The following is a 20,576-nucleotide window of genomic DNA, read 5'->3' as shown; positions in this document are numbered from 1 at the left end:
AGGCAGGTATCAAGGCATCAGACTTTTTTTGGGGGGTGGTGGTTCTGTGTTTATGTACCCCTGTCTACTGCATGACATTCCTTAGCACCTGCAAAAGGCATCTTTTCTTCAGGGAAAAATCCAACAGAAATACTATGGAGTAGAATAGAACCAATTTCCCAAGTGTTTCTGGGAAATTCAAATACACAGAGTAGCCTTAGCCATCCAGGGTGTTAGGCGACCTATCCTTCCTTCTGGGGGAAGGCCATGCCCGATTCCTACAAAATTCCCTCTCAGACAAAGTTATATCTTAAAGTCTGAGCTCTTAGAAGGCTGAGAATGAATAACTGTATTATTTATGCATAGATGCAGATAAGCAGATAATAAATGCATAGAAGCTGGCATAAGCCTACTTAGAGGGAGGCACTCAACTTTTTAATAGCGGTGAGGGAACCTTCATTTTAGAGACAAGCACTTTAGTAAAAAGAAGCGTTTCTCAGAATTTCCATTATCCTATCACTTTTGCAAATCTACCTTTTAACCTCCGAAGCCTTGGGAGATGAATCTTCATATTTGAACATTAGCTTTTTTCTATTAAAACCAATCCTCTCAGAAAAAAAAAAAAAGTAGGCTTTTGAGTTAATTAATTGGAAAGTGGGTTTTTCTTTTTTTCTTTTCCATTTCAAGTGTTAATCATTCCGAAGGGGCTGTTTAACTCAGAATCACTGTCAGCTTACTCATAGCCCATCCCACTCTCAGGAAGGCAGGGGCTCTAAGGGAGCCATAGAGGGTTTAGATTTAACTCTTCTACTCACCCAGATTGGTTTTTTTCAGTGTGCCTAAGGATCCTCTGGGTACTTATCCAAATGCAGATTCCCAGGGCCCTCCCCCCCGGAGAAATCTGAAGCGTCTCAGCTGAGGACCAGACTTGCATTTTTTTAACACCTTCTCTCCCCGCCCATCCCCGCTGCAGGTGACGGCTGCAGGACCCCCTCGGCAGACACATGGGGATGTGTGCTATATAGAAGCCCTTGGATCTTGGTTTAATCAAAGGAGGAAGATCAGACGCCCTTGGAGCCCGGGCCACTTCCTCCATGTCCCACTTCCCTTCAGGTCCCATGTCCCGTTGCCACAACCTCGCCTTCCTGCCCCTCAACTATGGACCTAAAAGACATCCTACTTATCATGAGAAAGTTGACCCTCCCACTTTGTCAAAGCCCCTCTCCACAATCTCAGAGACACAGTTCCACTCACAACCAGTCCCAGCCAGCAACTACTGTGAATTCTTGAGAGCACTGCTAAAATTGTCTGAGTCCAAAGCTTCCTCTATTCTTACTTTTTCACTTAATACCTGGAAAGATTTGATTTGGCTTGTCCATTAAAATGCTACCATGTCTCCCATTTTTTTCTGTTTTTCCTCTTTGTCTATTTGTAACTTGGAGGCTGTCCCATTTCCAAAAATCAGAAAATAGCAGTCATTTCCAGCTGCCAATGCAAAAGTAATTATTAGCCTGACTGCCATGCAGCTGGTCCTACAGACAGAGTGACCTCTGAGTGGCCCAGTAGAGGGTCCTGACTTCCCAAAATCTGAGAATAGGTCTTCCCATTCTCCTCACGCTGGCGATTAATATTTTTAAATGCCTGATACCCCTGAAACCACACACAGGCAGATAAACAGAAAGCCAAGTTGAAGCAAACAGTGTCATTTTACAAATGGGAAAAAAAGGGCTTTGCAGGGAGTTCCCTCGTGGCTCAGTGGGTTCAGGATCTGGCGTTGTCTACATGGGCTCAGGTCGCTGCAGTGCGTGACCCGGTTGGATCCCTGGCCTGGGAACTTCCACATGCCTCAGGAGCAGCCAGAAAAAACAAACAAACAAACAACTGCTTTGCATACATTCTAGCCTAGTCGCAGAGTTCGTGACAGGTCTGAAAGAGAGACCCAAGTCCAGTGGGTGGTGTCCACCTGGCTGCATTCACTTCATTTCATCATTGGGTGATGCCTTCCAAGGACACACATCGACACTTGTCCACTAGTTGGGGCCTGGTGGGGTGACAAAGGTGAGCCACAGACAGACCTTGTCTTCTGGGCTGGACAGGGAGGGAAAGAATACTCTGGTAAGTGCCATGAAAGAGCTACAGAATCACAGGAGAAACAAACAGACAAAAAACTAAGGAGTTCTTCTCTTTAGGAAATGGGCGAGACTCCGTCTGAGCTGGTTCCCCCAGCCTGAGGTTTCAGTATCTAACTGACCCTGGAGAAGAGTGATTCTGGAAGAAACGACAGAAGGGCAAAGGGCAGGGGGAGAGGGTGCCCCCTCCAGCCCTGGGTCTCTGGGAGCAAAGAGGCCAGCATCTCCAGGTGGAAAGGGCAGAAGGTGGGCTCTGCGGAGGGCTAGGATTACAGGTGGGCTGCCAAAGCCGCAGGACCGTGCGACAGAGAGGAAAGGCAGGTCCTCAGGAATGTGCCCCATTTCCCCTGGCTCCTTGGGGACTCCAGGCACTCTAACAAGAGACGTGTCGCCTGCCAGCCAGCAGATGTGGCCCATGAATAAACATCGCCGCGGGGCCGGGGCTGGGGAGGGGGGGGGCGGGAATAATAAATATGAAGAAAGTGGTGGCCTGGCCCTCCGGGTCCCCCTCCCCTGCTCCCAGGGCGGCAGACACGCTCGCTCGCCCGAAGGGGCGGACTCAGACGGCCTCACTCCGCGGCCGCACATTAATCCGGGTGGATTTGGCCATCTTGTGACACAGCCAATCAGTTCGAGGGAGGGGACGGCAGGAACGCCTCTCCTTTCACGCCACAAAAGGATTTTCGTCCCTTGAGAGCACAATGAAAAAAAAAAAAAAAAAAAAGGAAAAAAAAAAAAAGCCAATCAAGGCGGGATCAGCTGTGGGCTTGTCGCTGCAGATCTGTCTCTCCCAGAGGGGGGTGGGGGGGACATATTGGTCCGTGTGGGAAACCCACAGCCTCGGCTTCTCACACATTGTTCTCCGTCTCTTCAACGGCACCCCCTCCCCAGCAGCCCGTACCCTCCCCTCTCCCCTCCCCAAAGCCGTTAATGCTACAAAAGATACTTTCCCCATTGTGCCCGGGACAGCTGAGCGGTCCCAGTTAGCCATACCCAGCGCGGCCGTCCTCTCCAGGGAGAAGGGGCCTGGACCCTCCGAATGGAGAAGGGGATGCTTATCATACAAAGGAATTAAACCCTCTGGGACGCTCTCCGGCTAATCTAGGACTGTGGGGGGTTAAATACGGTTACATTTTCATTAGGTGCTAATAGCCAAAGGGCAGCGCCGCCGGGCAGCAGGGACCAGACATTGTTATGCAGAAAATTCCCTCCAAAGGAAGGTCAGGGCAGGTGGAGTGGGGGAGGGGAGGGCCCCCCCCCAAAGCTTGGTCCAGAGGAGGAGGGGGGGATGCGATGGTGTATTGTTGGCCCCGGAGTGAGTTCCTTCAATGGGAAAAGTCATGTTTTCTCCCAAAAGAAACAAGTGGAAATTGCTGGGGAGGGGAAGGGCTTGTGGGTGGCTGGGGACAGAGCTAGGCCACTGGAGAGCAAGGCCACCTTCGGGGGGTTGGGGTGGGGGGGGCGACGGCAGTCCCCACCCCCAGTTCTGCTTTGAGGCTTTGCCAGGGGAAGTGGAAGATTCTGGCGCAGGCATCTGGGTCTGGAAGAAGCAGGGGGCAGTTTTGGAATCCGCGAGAAGAAAGGTGAGTGGTGGTTTGGCAGGGGTCCTGTGTGCCTGGAGCACCTGTGTGACTCAGCCTCAGTTTCTTTTTAGTGCAAAATGGAGATAAAACCTACTTCTCCAGGTTCTTAAAAGAGTCTTCAAGGAACTTAAAGTGACAGGTACAAATAAGGGGCCCCCAAAAGGGGAAAGCCTTTCTCCTCTCCCCTCCTAGCCCCACTGTCGACCACCTCTGAAGAGCAATTTTAAAAGGGCCAAATGAGGAGTTCCCGTCGTGGCGCAGTGGTTAACGAATCCGACTAGGAACCACGAGGTTGCAGGTTCGATCCCTGCCCTTGCTCAGCGGGTTAATGATCCGGCGTTGCTGTGAGCTGTGGTGTAGGTCGCAGACGCAGCTCCGATCCCGCGTTGCTGTGGCTCTGGCATAGGCTGGCAGCTACAGCTCCGATTCGACCCCTAGCCTGGGAACCTCCATGTGCCGAGGGAGCAGCCCAAAGAAATAGCAAAAAGACCAAAAAAAAAAAAAAAAAAAAAAGGGCCAAATGAGAGAAGGCAGGCTGGGATACAGCGGGCAATTGTCCCTTCACCCCCCCACCCCCCCCCAGTGTTCCTGCTTCCTCAGCAAATGCCTCCTATCCTCTCCTGTCTTCTCTTTAGCTTCCTTCAAAGTTTGGGCGGGACCTCAGCGCAGCCACAGGGTCTCCCTGCTTTGACGTCAGTCCACGCAGACTTTACAGCCCCCAACCCTGAAACCTTAGCCATAAGGAAATTCACACGTGGGCTTGTGATTTAGTTTCTGTTTTGCACGGCTAGGTTGTGTTTCTTAACACACTGTGATGAGGGCATGGACCGTAGGGAGACCCTGGGGAGGCAGGGCTTCGTCAGGGTGCAGGGGAAGATGACAAGACGACCTGTGTGGTGGTAGGTCTGTTGCTTTTCCATTTCAGTCACAAGCCCTGGGTTCGCCATCATCTCTCACCGCACCTGGGATCCCCAGACACTCAGGGTTCAATTGAAAACGGAACAGCAAGGTGTTGGATAAAGAACTGCCAAGCCAATGACCCCAATGATCCTTTCTACGTAGCAAATGACAAGAAATGCAAGTATCAAATTCAGCAGAGGCCACATTCGGACCCAAGTGGGGTCCAGATGGGAAGCACAGCCTTCCCCTGGTAGTGATGCCACTGCTGGCTACTCCCATGTTCTCTCTGGTACAAGCCTCGGCAGGCAGTGGTCCTGGATGCACATGCAGCGACCAAGTGCCTCTGATGAGGTTTCAGGCTCCACAAGATGGCTTTTCAAGCAGCAAGAAATGCCAAGTCAGGCTAATTGTCTCCAAGCGTTCCAAGGCCACTTACAGTATCTTTCCACGGGAGTCCCTCCATATTGACTCAAGAAAAAAACAAATCAGTTGCGACGTATGCTTGGATGGGGAGAATGAGGCAGGCATTTCTTAAACTGGCCGAAACTGTCTCGGTTGGTGCTAATATCTGTCTTACCGTGACCATGACTGAGGTTCTCTAGGCATTTCTACTTTGTAGAAAGTAGTTTGAAAGCTGCAGAGCAGCATAGAAAGAATGGACTCAGCTACAAGATTTCAGAGATGATGAAACAGATTTCAGTCCAATCCAAGTAGCATTCAGAAAACCGCTTCACTGCAAATTCCTAACCGGAGTCTGAAGCTAAAATCTTTAATAAACTCCTTATCCTCATCAAATGTCACCGGTGATTTTTGATCTCTTAGTAAAAGGCAAGGTTAGACGCAAACAATTTGGAGGGAACTAAGCACTGGGGGCAAAATGAGGTTCCTAACTTCAAGCTGGATTTTTTTTTTTTCCTTCCCTCTGAAAGAGGAGAAAATGCCTCGCCCAACGGGTTAATAAAATTAGAATTCAAATCTTTCCAGGTGCAATGATGGATCCCTTTAGAGGAAACTGCTTCCCTGAAGCGAACAGTGCTCAGAAATTACAACCGGTTTCAGCAATTAAGAGAAGTAAAACATTAAAAAGCATGAGGCAAAGTACATTTGCATGCTAATGGCCCCTTCTGTAGGGCTGGGAAGCTGTGTTTTACAACAAAGCAGATACCTTTCCCACTAGAGCAATATTAACCCTTGGGTGCACCCTCCAACTCTTTGGCCCCCACTGTAAGATCTGGGATTCGTCTGGCCCAGGATGGGAAAGACGTTGGGTTAACTGTGCAAATCAATCCATCCCCTGTGCCTCGATCCATCTCTGGCTTGAGGAGAAGCAGAAAGAGACTTAAAAGTTTGGACTATCTTTAGGGGTAGAGAGAGGAGGGTGGGAAGATGTACCAGGGGGTGAAAAAGACAACACAGTGAAATGGGCAGGGCATGGACATGGGTGTCCAATGAGACTGCAATTGGAATCTGGCTCTACCTCTCACTAGTGGTATGACATTGGACCGATCCTTCAAATTCTTGACGACCTGGTCAGCTTATGGAATTGGGTGGCATGAAGACGAAATGAGGCAGGGGGTGGTAACGCTTCTGTGCTCTGGGTGACTATCGCGGCTCCTGCAACAGGGTTGTAGGTGGCATTTGTGATGTTACACGTGTTACAAAGACCCTTTGGGTACAATGCTGGGGAAAAAGCACCATGTCTTTCTTTATTGAAGATGTAAAGCAGTCCTTTTTGCCTCATGTAGAAAGTTAATCTTGGAATAAAAGCTGATGGGGCATAAAGACTCCTTTTCGTTCTTTCCAGGGTGGAGGCCACCAATGGTTTAGACGCCATCAAGTTTGCCACCTCAAGGGTGTACAATTGGCCCCCAGGAATCAGGAGAAAATTATCAACTCCTTTGAGAAGAAGACAAGATGTCATAGCATATAGAGCTTTGGGCTTTGGAGCTGGAGGGACCTGGCTTTGAGATCCGCTTGCTCTGAAACTGCTTCGCTGTTTTGCTATGAAACAAATTTCTTAACCTCGTGGTGCCTCAGTTTCCCATCGTAGTGAGGACGATCAAAGCTCATGTCAATTATTAAGGGATATTTCTTGTGGCACTTGAAAAAAACACGTTTCCCTTTGTCCTTCCTCATGACACAACCGGGAGGCTGTGCCCAAATTACATCCTGTCTTAGATTTCAAGCCAACTCATTGAAATCGGGTCAAGATGAGGGAAAGAGATGTTTCTCTTTCTACACCCATGTCCTCGTCACTTCACTCAGTTCTGCTGAAGGCTAAAAGAAGCTGCCGGAAGGAAACAAATTCATTGAGGACTGGCAAAATATTAATCTGGGAGCTCACGGATGGGCAGTGATGCACATTCCCCGACAGCGGGCGTTCCCTTCATGTTGGTGCTACCGGTGGGCTGAGACGCTGAGACAGCCCACCACCCCAACCTTGCACGGTGGGGGGGGGGGGCGCTCACCGGGATGCCCATTCATCCCCACTTCTAGAACCACCTCCAAACGGCTTTCCAGACAGAGCCGGGAGGGGTGGAGAGAGACAGAAAGTGGACCAGAAGACAGAGGTCTGACTCCCTCTGCAAACAGCCCTTTTCTCTAAAAGATGCATGCTCCCCACCCCTGGATGGATGGATGCACATTTGAACCACAGCGGAAGCTTTAAAAAAAAGTTGCTGGGGCTCTATTCCCGCTGGTTATGATTTAATTTTTCTGGGGTTAGCCTTTAAAATTTGTCTAATTCAATTATTATTATGATTATTATTAATTATTATTATTATTTTGGCCACAGCTTGGTGTGGAATTCAGTTCTCAGATCAAAGATTAGGCTCAGCCTACAGGGGTGAAAACTCGGAATCCTAACCACTAGGCCACCAGGGAACTCCCTAAAACATTTTTATTGAAATATATATAATTTATTTACAATGTTGTGTTGGTTTCAGGTGTGCAGCAAAGAAATTCATATGTGTGTGTGTGTGTGTGTGTTCTTCTTTAGATTATTTTCTCTTGTAGGTTATTACAAGATATTGAGCATAGTTCTCTGTGCTAGGTCCTTATTGGTTATTGATTTCATATGGGGTGAGCCTTGAACATGGGTATTTTTAAATAGCTCTTCAGCAGCTCTCAGCAGCCAGGCTTCAGAACCATCATCCTACTTGGAAAACCCACCAAGAGAATCCCCACCACCCTCTTTCCTTGCAGAATATGTTTAATCTGCCTCGGTGTTCCTCGTTATCTGCTGATGTTAGGGTTACCTGGAGGGTTTTTTAAAAATGAGGATGTCTGGAACCCAACCCTGGAATTTTTGATTTGCTGGCTTGAAGAGTGGTGCAGGCATCAAAGACAAACCCGCAAGTTTATAATTCCATTTACATAGGATTATTCATATAATTTTTTTGGGGGGGGTCTTTTTAGGGCCATACCCATGGCATATGGAAGTTCCCAGGCTAGGAGTCGAACTGGAGCTGTAGCCAGATCCGAGCAATGCCAGATCCGAGCTGCATCTTCAGCCTAAACCACAGCTCACGGCAACGCCAGACCCCTAACCCACTGAGCGGGGCCAGGGATTGAACCCGCATCCTCATAGATACTAGTTGGGTTCATTACCACTGAGCCATGATGGAAACACCCTGACAGCATAATTTTTATTTTATTTTATATTTTTGCAATGAATTTATTCCATTTATAGTTGTACAATGATCATCACAACCCAATTTTATATCATTTCCATCCCAAACTCCCAGTGCATCCCCCTACCCCCGAACCTGTCTCCTTTGGAAACAGTAAGTTTTTCAAAGTTTGTGAGTCAGTATCTGTTCTGCAGAGAAGTTCATTGTGTCCTTTTTTCAGATTCCACATGTCAGTGATAGCATTTGATGTTGGTATCTCATTGTCTGACTGACTTCACTTAGCATGATAATTTCTAGGTCCATCCATGTTGCTAAAAATGACATTATTTCTTTCTTCTTGATGGCTGAGAGTGGATAAAGAAGACGTGGTACATATACACAATGGAATACTAGACAGCATAATTTTTAATAGCAAAGATGGGAGATAACCCAAATGTTTATCTACAGGAGACTCATTGAATAAACGCTGGTCCAACCTCAACCTACAATACTATGCCTCTGTTCAAAAAGAAAGAGAAAGATCTCTCTGCAGCTGATATAGAAAGACCTCTAGGATATACAGAAAGACAAAAAGAGCAACAGACAAAACAATATTTCTAGATACCGCTGTTTGTACAGGAAGAAGGGGAGAAACACCTTGTTTGTATTTACATAAAGAAACAGTGGAAAAACATACAGGAAAATAGTAAAGGTAGTAACTCTGGGAAGAAGGGGCTGATGGAATATCTGGGGACATGGACAGGACAGAGATTTTTTTAGAGTGTTTTGACTTCTGAAACAGGTAAATGACTGCTTTTAAGGAATAAAGTTCTTAAGAAGTTCCTTGGGATCCATCCATGTACTTAATTGTCCAGTTCTGGCTTGTGTGTATAATGATTTCAGAATTGTTAACGCCTATGCCTTTAATCTTGCCAACTCCACTCATTTGCAAGTTTACTCAGGTCAGTACTTTGTTCTCCAGCTCCATTCACAGACATGCTTACGTTTTTGTTTGTTTGTTTGTTTGTTTTGTCTTTCTATCTTTTCTAGGGCCACACCCACAGCATACGGAGGTTCCCAGGCTAGGGGTCTAATTGGAGCTATAGCCACTGGCCTACACTACAGCCACAGCAACACGGGATCTGAGCTGCATCTGTGACCTACACCACAGCTCATGGCGACACTGGATTCTGAACCCCCTGAGCAAGACCAGGGCTTGAACCTGCAACCTCATGGTTCCTAGTCGGATTCGTTAACCACTGAGCCACAACGGGAACTCCGTACTTACATTTTTAATACATTGAGTTTCTGCTGTATCCTTTTGCACTCATCCTGGGATCCCCTAAACTCTTAAAAGAATTTTTTTTTTTTGTCTTTTTTGCTATTTCTTTGGGCCGCTCCCGCGGCATATGGAGGTTCCCAGGCTAGGGGTCCAATCAGAGCTGCAGCTACCAGCCAATGCCAGAGACACAGCAACGCGGGATCCGAGCCGCGTCTGCAACCTACACCACAGCTCCAGGCAAAGCCGGATCATTAACCCACTGAGCAAGGGCAGGGACCGAACCTGCAACCTCATGGTTCCTAGTCGGATTCGTTAACCACTGCGCCACGACGGGAACTCCCCTTAAAAGAATTTTTTAAAAATTTTAATTAAAGTAGAGTTGATTTACAATGTTCCTTCGATTTCTGCTGTATGGCAAAGTGACCCAGTCATACAGATATGTACATTCTTTTGTGCCCCATACTGTCTTCTATCATGTTCTAACCTAAGAGATGGGACATAGCTCCTTGTGTGGTACAGTAGGACCTCATAGTTTATCCATTCCAAATGTAAGAGTTTGCATCTACCAACTCCAAACTCCCCATCCATCCCACACCCTCCCTGCTCTCCCCCGGCAGTAAATGACTTGCCTTAAAAAAATCAGAGTACATTAAAATTTACTCTTTGTGCCATAAATGTCTCTTCATTCTGATAAATGCTTGCTTGTACTCGTTATTACAGTATAACATAGACCAATTTTACCACCCTAAAAAATTTTCTGTGTTTCACCTGTTCAGCGCTCTTTCCCCTTTAAACTCCTGACAACCACTAATCTGTTTATTGTCTCCATTATTTTCCTTCTCCAGAATGTCATATAATCAGAGTCATGCACTATGTAGCTTTTCCAGACTGGCTTCTTTTACTTAAATGCAATTAAGATCTACCCATGGCTTAATGGCTCATTTATTCTTATTCCTGAATGATATTCCGTTATGGAAATACCACAGTTTATTTATCCATTTACCTACTGAAGATTGTCTTGTTTGTGTCCAGTTTGGGGCAATTATTAAAAAAAAAAAACCCTGCTATTCACAGGCATACTTTTGTGTGGGCAAATGTTTTCAAACCAGTTGGGTAAATACTTATGAATGGGATTGCTGGATCATAGGATGAGATGATTCGTTTTATAAGAAATGGCCAAGTTGTCTTTGAAAGTGGCTCTGCCATTTTGCACTTCCACCAGCAGCGAAAGAGAGTCCCTGTTGCTTTGCATCTTTGCCCATTTGGTATTGCCAGGTTTTGGATTTCAGTCATTTTTAGGAAGTATGTAATAGAATTCCGCGGTTTGAATTTGCAATTCCCTAATGACAAGTGGTATCGAGTATCTTTCCTTGTGCTTAGTTGCCATCCATATACTTTCTTTGGTGAGGTTCCATTTTTATTTTTTACTCATTTTTTAATTAGGTTTTTTTAAATTAAAAGTTCTTTGTATATTTTTTGATACAAAAAAAAAATCAGGCATGTTTTGTAAATATTTTCTCCCAGTGTCTTGTCTTTTCATTCTCTTAGTAGGACCTTTTGCACAGCAGAAGTTTTCAATTTTAATAAAGTCTGATTTATCTTTTTTTTTTCTTTTCTGGATTGTGATGCTGGTGTTGTATTTAAGAATTTATCACCAAACCCAAGGTCATGTAGATTTTCTCCTATATTTTCTTTAAGAGTTAACTTTTGTGTAAGGTGTAGGTTTGAGTCTAGATTCTTCTTCTTCTGTTTGCATATGGATGTCTAATTGTTCCATCACCATTTGTTGAAAAGATTATACTTTCTCCATCAATTGCCTTTGTTCCTTTGGCAAAGGTCAGCTGACTCTATTTGTGTGAGTCTTTTTCTGGGTACACTATTCTGTCCCACTGATCTGTACGTCTATTTTTCCACCAACGCCACACCATCTTGATGACTGCAGCCTTAGAATAAGTTTTGAAATCTGGTGATAGGATTCTTCCAATCATGTCTTTCTTCTTCAGTGCAATGAGATCCCTTGCCTTTTCATATAAACCTTAGAATCAGTTTAGCAATACTGACAAAATAGCTTGCTGAGATTTGGACTGGAATTGGAGTGAATCTGCAGGTCAAGTTAGGAAGTATTTATTTATATCTTAACAATATTGAGTCTTCCAATCCATGAACATGGTCTATCTCTCCATTCATTTATTTTAAAAATTTTTTCAGAAGGGTTTTGCAGTTTTTATGCTTGTTTTTATAAATAATATTGGTTCATAGCCATGCTCATTCATTTACATATTATCTACAGTGATCTCATGCTATCCCATTAGAGTTGAGTAGCTGCAACAGAAACCTTACAATTCACAGAGCCCAAAATACTCACTATCTAGCTCTTTACAGGAAAATTTTGCTGACCCCTCATCTCAAGTTTAAATTGTAGAGCATCTTTTCTTCAGGCCTATTTTCCATCTCTTTCTCTTTGCTGGCTTTGGAAAAGAAGGCACCACCACCACCAACAACAACAAAAAAAGGAATGAGAGCATCTTAGCCTCGCAATGAGTTAAAAATTCTTCTTTGCGGGCAGTGGCCAGGGGGTCAGTAGGAACTTACTTTATTATCAAGATCTTGTGGGTTGCCTTTGAAACTAGGTTCTTGTTATGTTTGTTTATGTCCTGAGCTTAGTGTTACTGGCCTAGAGGTATCTCAAAATGCCCATCATAATACCTGGAACACAGTAGGTTCTTAATAAATGCTTGATTGATGGGTGAAGCAAGGAATAACTGATATGTGACAGAAGAATCCCCCAGTGGCTCCTCTGGGGTCAGCTGAAGTGTAGAAATATCATCCTTAGGAGCTATGAAACTGAGGACAATGGAACAGATGCATGAGCCATGTAGCGAGTGGCAGGTACATGGGAAAGATGGCCCTTTGTCTGCCAGGGGAGCTAATAGTCAGATAACATGAATGCTGGTTTCTGCACCTACCAAGTGTGATCTTGCGTTGAATCTGTATCAGTATCAAAGCAACAAGAAGGAGAATGTTTATCAAGCATCCTTCTGTTCCAGGCACTGAACTAGGGTCTTTACATATACTATTTGCAATCCACACAATAGCTGCAAGGTACCCCTTAGAATTTCAGCTTCACAGATCAGCAAACTAAGAATCAGAGGGCAAAGTGACTCCTTCATGATTTCTCTGTTTTGAAGTAGAAGAGCCAAAACTTCATGGGATAAAGGAAGACTGAACCACATCATATCTCTCATTCACGTTCAGGGTAAGCACCAGAAAAATAGCACCATTTGCCATAGAGTTCCCTGCTTTCATTCAGTTGGCATGTATAGATGCCACCTCCGGGGACTTCACAGCATATTATTGGTTAAGAAACTAGCAAACCTATTGCCATGTCTGTGCAAGCCCATCCCTATTCCTAGTCCGTTAATCAATTGATTGATCAGCCATCCACATAGAACATAGCCCTTTACACGGGGCACCGAAAGAGCACCAGCAAAGGGAGAGGCCTCTTTCCTGCCCACAGGAAGCTCATGCTTTCCCGGGGACCATGCACGGTCCTCTACCCCCACAAGAAGTATCAATGAACCTGTTAAAAACACTCAGATAAATGATAATTGCTATACCGATTTATATACACAGGTATTGACTCCATGTGATTGAAAAGCCGCAAAGCCTTCAAACTCTGCAACTGTTTACGCATCCCTGTGTATAAAAAAATCCTCATCAGTAACTGATTTCTGCTGTCCAAGCAGTCATCTTAAAAAAAAATAAATCGAACATTTTATAGCCCCTTACCAATTTCATAGACCTCACAAACACATTACATACCTTGAAAAGTAACGAAGGCAGGAATTATTATTGTATCATTTCAGAGACTTGCATACTGAGGCGCAGATACGTAAGGTGCTTTGCCCAAGTTCACACAGCTAGTGAGCCAAGGTCTTTCCACAAGCTTACCACTCTCTTCATTATCCTCCTGTCCTCAACCTCTCGCGCTCAAGTCTCTTCTCTCCATCCGTGTGAAATCCGCCCCTCCAAGCCCCCTGAGAATGTCATGACAAATCTCTTCTTCCCCGAGAGCTTCCCAACTAGACGGCTTTCCAAGAGGTTCTTGGTCTTTTTCCCTTCCGTGTCCAGAAAGATGAAATGACACCCATTCCAAGGAGCGGAGGGGTACAGCCCCCTCTTAGTGGAGTATCTGCAGACTCTGGCTGCCCTGGCCTCGCTGGTTTGAGTTCCTTCACATGTAGGCTCAGCGGAAGCGTGTAGCTGCTAGCCTACACCACAGCCACAGCAACATTGGATTGAACTTGCATCCTCTTGGACTCTATGTCAGGTTCCTAACCCGCTGAGCCTCAACAGGAACTCCTAGAGCTCCCCATCTTGCATCTTGAATCAGAGAATGAAAGGCCTCCTCTGAAAGGGCTCCAGACCCTTCTTTCAGAGGCATCTTCCATGGTCCTCTTAGCACAAGGCAATTGGATCTGCTTGCACCTCAAAGCTCTCCAGCCCCAACCCCCTAGCTCACCCCACCTGCAGACCAGCCACCCAGGTCTCATCCTCTCCCGCTATTTTCCCACACCCTGTGACCCTCTAGTGTCTTCCAGGAAAAAGGGAGACCTACCCTTCCTGAAGGATAAACAAGAGAGAAGGAGATGGAAATGGGGGTGGGCTCCCTGAGAGATTAACTGGGAAATCCCGCACCACCTTCCTTCAGCAGCAGCTAAGCACCCACCCAGCCGTGTCTCAGATCCTTTCTGAAGTGCAGAAAAGTTAACCGGATTAACTATTCTGTGGACAGGCAGAGATTAGGACCCAAGCTCCTGGATACTAAGGCTGACATTCAACCCCCCGTCCAATGGGCTCATCTTGGAATTCAAAACACGGACATGCCTGGTAAATAAGGGACCAGAACCGGGAACTGGGCCAGCAAAGCTCTCCACCCACCAGGCTCTCCGTGGGGACGGGGGGCGGGGAGGGGGCTCTTGTAACTTGTTCTCCACCATCTCTCTTTGAGCTGAACCTGTGACATTGAGACCAAGCCAGATCAGCCCATTTCAGTGGCCATTGAACCTAGGGCCCCTGGGCCATGCCGTCAGGCTGCACGAATGCCTTGGATCAACACAATCATAACACAGATTCGGAATGCAGGTTTCGAAGGCTAGAAGGTGAGTGGTGATGGAGCTCAGAGCTTCACGCCATGGGGACCAGAGGAGACCAGCTTGCTAACGCATCACAGGTGCTTAGGCTTGGGGGCTCCTCTGCAGGGTAGAAGGGTCTTGAGCCCTTTTGGAGCAGGCATTTCATTCTCTGATTCGAGATTCAAGCTCTAGGAGTTCCCATTGTGGCTCAGTGGTTAAGCACCCGACATAGAGTCTAAGAGGATGCAAGATCAATCCCTGGCCTTGCTCAGTGGGTTAAGGATCCGGCATTGCTGTGAGCTGGGGTGTAGACTGCAGACGAGACTCAGATCGGGTGTTGCTGTGGCTGTGGTGTCAGCCAGCAGCTATAGTTCTGATTAGACCCCTAAACTGGGAACCTCCATATGATGTGGGTGCGGCCCTAAAAAAAAAAAAAGAAAAAAGAAAAGAAAAGAAAACAGTAGCTCTAAACATCAACTTGTGAAAAACTCAGCGGTAACAGAGTAGATTCCTGCTCCAGGAACTCTAGAAGAGGAAGCATTATAATTATTAATATTATTTCTGTTGCTGCTGCTGCTGTTGTTACTACTGCTACCATTCCTGTCTTCCCTTGGGCTTCAATTTCTTACGGGAGGTGCTCAGGGGATCTTAAAGAAAGGGCTACCAGCATTCTCCCCAACCTCTGAAACTTCTTTCAAGAAATACGTATGAATCTAGAGAGAGAGTCGCATCTCAGTCCCAAGGCTGGGCAGAGCTGCTGCAGCTGCAAAGTTATAAGCCCATAAATAAACTTTATGGTTAAACTGGCCTGACCTGGCTTTGCCCCTAGGTACAGAAGCAGTATCTTGTCATTAGTATGCAGAATACATCAGCCTAATGTCTTCTCATTTGTTCTCAAGCCACTCGGCTCTATAAATCTTTTGGCCAGGGTAGAGCGGGGGGGGGGGGGCAGCCAAAGGGAGGGGCCTGCAGAAAAAGGGTCAGGAGGGGGGGTGGGCGGAGGGCAGCCAGGAGAGTTTGAAGCCCAACAGGCAGCCACGAGCTCATGTGGCTTGGGAGAGAGGCAGGTCACGTGCCACAGAAAAGGAAGTATTTTGCTTCCCCACTGATAGGTGGAGAAGCGAGAGGCTGTGGGAAACAAAATCTCATTCATAAAACGAAAAAATCGTTTAACTCTTTTAGCTCAAAAACCAAGTTCGAAGTTATCTGTCCCATGATTTTGCTGAAGAAGCCAAGTCCCCTGCTTTTTCTGTTGCTGATCTTTATCTCTGTTTTGTTTTTAGTTTTTTGTTTGTTGGGGGAGGGTTTTTGCTCCTCCTGGAAGGGGAGCCCCGGATTCTGCTTACCCACACCACATGCGGGGCCCTGGGAGAAGCCGGTGGGGGCGTCTGTAGTGTTTCCATCCTGCTGAGCGTGAGGGGTTGGCTCTTCGGCCTCTCTGCTGAGGCGCACACAAGAAGACGATGGACAGGCGTGCAGGAAAGCAGACCTTGAAAATCTCTCTGCCCTAGAGGTCACTGAGAATTGATCTAGTTTGTTGAAGATGTGGGTTATTCCTTTAAGCGGGTAACTTTCCAGCCATCCCTATGGGCAAGGAGAACAGACGTGTGGTTGCCAGGGGGGCGGGAATGGGATGGACTGGGAGTTTGGGGTTAGTAGATGCAAATGACAGCCTTTGGAGTGAATAAGCAGTGAGCTCCTGCTGTACAGCACAAGGAACCCTATCTAATCACTTGTGATGGAACATGATGGAGAATAATGTAAAAAAAAGAACATATATATATATACATATAACTGGGTCACTTTGCTGTACAGCAGAAATCGACAGAACACTGTAAATCAACTATAATGTTTTTTTAAAAAAATAAAAGAAAAAAGATAAGTCTAAGGAACAGACATTCCGGGATTGGTTTAAAAAAAAAAAAAAAAAAAAATCCTGACTCTGGCCGCCTCCTGCCTGGGGGCTCTGGTGCTGGGGAGGAGAGGGGACAGGTGGCTTCTAGGAGGAGGACAGGCCCTAAGTTGCTGCCTCTTCAGGGCTTTCAAGGTTCCCATCAGGCAAAAAGGCATCTCTCCTTCAGGCTTCATGGGGCGGAAGCACACCTGCACATCGGAAAGGTGTGACAGCCGGCACAGTCACTGCAGAGTCTTGAATGGCAGCTCCCACCAGGCGGGGATGGTCATCAGGAAAGGCCGGAAAGCTGGAGAGGAGAGCCCCCGGCCCCACACTGTGCAGCCCGCCCATCCCCCAACATTGTTCTAAGCCTGAGAGATGGTTAGAATTAACCTCGGGGCAGCCTTGAAGGGGAAATCGGAGGCAGGGTCTCCACGCAGCCTCTGTGTAGAGGAGGGGGCGGGACTAAAGGCCCCAGGCTGCCTGTCCAACCCTTGAGGATGCTGGAGGCCCGAGAGTGCTTTTAAACTGAGCGTTTGTATTGCAGCCTCAAGCCTGTGTTTTAAAACGAGTCTGTTTCTTCCTTTGTCCTTGGGTTTCTTGGCGGCACGCTTTACACCGGGGGGTGGACCATTCGTGTGTGGGGGTCGCGGGGTGCCTTGCAGGGTGTTTAGCAGCATCCTTGGCTCTTACCCACACGATGCCAACAGCATCCACCATCCAGTTGTGACAACTAGAAAAGGTCTCCAGATGGTGCCAAATGTCCCCTGGGGGCAAAACGGTCCCCAGCTGAGACCCACTGCCCTGAGCACCCCCCCTTTGGTCTTCTCTGCCTCCATCCACCGTGACTGTACTGGGCTTCCCGGGGCCTTGCGCAGACAGGCAGGAGCGGAAGGCCCCAGGGGTGTGGCAAAGGGCAGGGGGGGCGGGAGAGGGAGGAAATGCAAAGAAAGATGCCCATTTCCTGGCCTCAGGGCCTTGAATCTCCCAAAGTGTTTTGAACTCTCCCTTAGGCCAGAAACCAAAGAGATATTAGCTCTTCAGGGAGGGCTATCAGATTTAGCCAAGACCACAAGGAAAGCATTTTGAGTATTGGTATGTGGCAGGTAGCATTTGAGATGTCTTTGACAAAACCATTTTTGACTTTTGATCTGGAATTCAAATTTACCGGGACCTCCTGTATTTTATCTGGCAATACAGGGGGAAGTCACTGCATAGGGAAAAAAAAACGCAGAGAGGGGACAGCTGTTCTCACGGTGCAGAAATCATCTGTTTTCCTGCAGCAGGATTTGACCTGTAATCAAAAACAAACCTGGGGGGGGTGGGCGGAAAGGCAGATTAATCCCAGTTAATCAGGCCGGACTGAAAGCGCAGAGAATGTCTGAGTGAGGCTTTCGATTTCGCTTCTGCTTCCACCAGTGGTCTTCCTTACACAGCCCACTTGGAGAATCTGTTTCTGGGCTTGGCCGCCAGAGGAGACGGGACGGTGGGCGGCCGAGTCTCTGCCAGGCTTTATCTGGAAGGGGGAGATGGGACCACGTCGTAAATCCACAAGGAACAGACACGTTTTCTGCGGGAGCCGGAGGAGCCCAGGAAAAATCTTCCCGGCCTTTTTCTCTGTCATCAATCTTGTTTCGTCTTTGAAGGGGCCAGACCATTACTCACGGCCTGACAAAGTGCAAAGAGGGCAGGAGGGGCACCAGGAGAAGAAGAGAGACCTAGTCTGGCAGGTGAAGCAGCTGGGGATCCAGGGGGCCGAGGGGAGAGGGGGCAGCCGGGCGGGGAAGGGGAGGTGAACGAGGCCGGGCTCCAGAGCCAGCATGAGGCTGACCACCAGGCGAACGGAGAAAATCTGGCTTATGTGCGTTAGAGGGGGGCCAACAGGCAGGGAAGAGGGAAAGCAGGAAGGGGGGGCCCGCCAGCACAGAGGCACACAGGCACTGATGGGGACCCTGCAGGGAGCCCTGTGTCAGCATTCAGAAAGAGGGTGCTTCCGGTCATGGCTGGGAGTCCGGACCACAGTCCAGTCCTGGCCCATTTATCCCTCAGGCTCACTTTCCCACACACGCCGTGGTTTTCTCCTTTGTCCAATGCAAGCTCTGATTTAAGTGACTCTCATAGTCCCTCTGGGCGTCAAAATTCTGCCTTGACCAGTTCTGTTTTTCTTTCCATTTCCCTCTCATGGTACTTTGGAAGTGCCCAAGCTTGGGGCGTTCTGCCTTTTTCTTCCTTTTATCAAATTCTAGGAGTTCTCATCGTGGCTTGGGGATCACGAACCTGACTAATAGCCATGAGGATACAGGTCCAATCCCTGGCCTGGCTCATTGGGTTAAGGATCTGGTGTTGCCCTGAGCTGTGGTGTGGGTCGCAGATGCGGCTTGGATCTGGCGTTGTTGTGGCTGTGGTGTAGGCTGGCAGCTATAGCTACAATTCGAACCCTAGTCTGGGAATTTCCATATGCCGCAGGTATAGCCCTAAAAAGACCAAACGCACACACAACACAAAACTCTAAAGCACTAAGAAACCCTAGAGAAGAACCCTTGACTGCTAAGATTTTCTCTGAAGATGATGCAAAGAGATGCTGTGTCCAACAGGAGAACAGAGCCTGTCTGAGGATGGCCACCGTAAGCCTCAGCCCTTCTGTACCCTGTAAATGAGGGAGCCGGGTCTCCCTGAAACTCAGACATACCCACCTGCAAAATGGGGCCAGTCAAGTCATCTCTACACAATTTTCCTGCTGGGAAACAAAAAAAAAAGTTGGCTGCTAGGGAAGCTTTTTGTTTTTTTGGCGGTGCCTGGACTAGGGCTTGAATGCACACAATAGTGACAACGCCAGATCCTTAAACTGCTGGGCCACCAGGGAACTCCGAGGAGCATTTTTTGAACTAGAAAAACTCTACGCAAATATATGATACCTAATCTCTCTCTCTCTCTCTCTCTCTCTCTCACACACACACACACACACACACACACACACACACACACACACACACGAGGCTATGTGACTCTCCAGCCTCCAAGAAGGGAAATAAGGGCCTGTCTGGGAAGGGAGGGGGCGGGTGTTTGGAAAGACGCTGCCAGGCTGCCCTGTCCTTCAGGACAACAGCTAAATTCCAGAGCCTCATCAGACGGGGCCTCCGTGTCTCAGCAAAACTAAACTGACAAGCATGACCTCCCCTTGGCGGTTCACCTTAGTGAAGCTGTCTGGGAGGTGAGACATTTATTAACGTGGATGGACTGCCTTCCGAGAGGCCCCAGTGCCGAGGGCTCAGCCGCACGGATCCTTCTGCAGATGCAATGAGTCTCGGCTTCACTATGGAATTTGATAACGTCCTCCTTGCCGAAGGGCCCTGACGGAAGGGAAGCCGTGCTCTTGACCTGGGGAGAGTCCATCCCAGGGGCTGAAGAGCTCCACCTGCAAACCCCAGCCCTGGGAGGCACACGGCTCTGTAATTCTGGACGAGCCTCTCCAAACTCAGTTTCCGCATCTGGGATCTGGGTTAAAACTGTCCGCAGTGGGAGTGGAATGGGGGGGTGAGTGGCAAAGACATCCCTGATTGAATCATCCGGTTCAAGTGGTGGCACAGACCATCCTCTATGCCGGAGACCTGGTTCGCATATGCCCGTATTTAAGATGAGACATTCGGTCCACTGGCGGACGAGTGAATACGTAACAGGTGGTGTATATACACAATGGAGTGTTATCCAGCTTTTAAAAAGAAATCCTGCCTTTTGTGATGACACGGATAAATCAGTTAGACCCTGTGCTAAATAAAATAAGCTGGACAGGGAAGGGCAAATACTACATCATATCACTTATACGATGAATTTAAAATAATCAGGAGTTCAGAGTTCCCATCGTGGCTTAACGGTTAATGACTCCGACTAGCATCCATGAGGACGCAGGTTCGATCCCTGGCCTTGCTCAGGGGGTTAAGAATCCAGTGTTGCCGTGAGCTGTGGTGTAGGTCGCAGATGCGGCTTGGATCTGGTGTTGCCATGGCTGTGGTGTGGGCTGGCAGCTACAGCTCCAATTGGACCCCTAGCCTGGGAACTTCCATAT

At 47.6% G+C, this 20,576-nt stretch overlaps 1 protein-coding gene across 6 annotated transcripts in view; it reads right to left on the bottom strand.

The window, feature by feature from the left end:
• The window catches only part of LOC102165318, a 381,153-nt gene that overhangs the window by 24,655 nt on the left and 335,922 nt on the right, over nt 1–20,576 (bottom strand). The gene's annotated exons all lie outside the window — the stretch shown is intronic.

The sequence above is a fragment of the Sus scrofa genome, chromosome 12 (genome assembly GCF_000003025.6).
Source record: "Sus scrofa isolate TJ Tabasco breed Duroc chromosome 12, Sscrofa11.1, whole genome shotgun sequence".
NCBI classification, from domain to species: domain Eukaryota; kingdom Metazoa; phylum Chordata; class Mammalia; order Artiodactyla; family Suidae; genus Sus; species Sus scrofa.
This window is presented reverse-complemented; position numbering and strand designations above follow the sequence as displayed.